Source organism: Poecilia formosa, unplaced genomic scaffold, assembly GCF_000485575.1.
Source record: "Poecilia formosa unplaced genomic scaffold, Poecilia_formosa-5.1.2 Scaffold755, whole genome shotgun sequence".
In the NCBI taxonomy this organism is placed as follows: domain Eukaryota; kingdom Metazoa; phylum Chordata; class Actinopteri; order Cyprinodontiformes; family Poeciliidae; genus Poecilia; species Poecilia formosa.
In genome coordinates, this window is record NW_006800694.1 from 95796 (window position 1) to 96459 (window position 664).

The window sequence follows — 664 nt, forward strand, 5'->3', positions numbered from 1 at the left end:
TGAACTCCCCAGTTCAGAACTGATTCTGACTACAAAACTGTTGAGAACTAAAAATAAAATAAAATCCCGACTTACACTCATTTTGATGCTCAGTTCTAAAATAACTCCTGATCTACGCAGAAGAACTGTTTCCATGAGCGCTCAGGTCAGAAAACAACCTGAAACTGGACTGGCTGGCTCAGCAGCCGATAAAAACAACGTCTGACTGAAGCCGGTTTCAGACGTTGGGGTATCAGGGGGTATCAGGGGGCATCAGGGGGTATCAGGGGGCTAACGGGGCAATACCTGAGGGTCAGGGTGTAATCTCCGTGCATCTTGGTGGAGGCGTCCCGCACCAGGAAGGTGCCGTCGGCGGTGTCTCTCAGCTTCTCATTCACCTCCTCCCTGCAGACGGACAGACAGACGGTCGGTCACTCTGGGGTGTCTGCAGTCCCCCTCCCTCTCAGAGGACAGGTGTGTCTCACCTGGAGATGTCCCCCCAGTACCACTCAGCGTCCTGCAGGGAGATGCTGTTGTTGAAGCTGCTGGGGGGAGCAGCAGTGGAGGCCTTCACCGGTTTGGGAGGAAGAGCTTCAGCGGAGGGAGAAGAAGAAAAACCATGAGGATGATGGAAGAAGCTAACGACGCGTCGCAGCAGCGCCTCAGGGAAGCTAACGACGCGTCG

The 664-nt window shown here is 54.4% G+C and overlaps 1 pseudogene; it reads right to left on the reverse strand.

Annotated features, from left to right (window-relative positions):
- Positions 1 to 664, reverse strand: part of LOC103131403 (phosphatidylinositol 3-kinase regulatory subunit alpha-like) — a 19909-nt pseudogene that overhangs the window by 11484 nt on the left and 7761 nt on the right.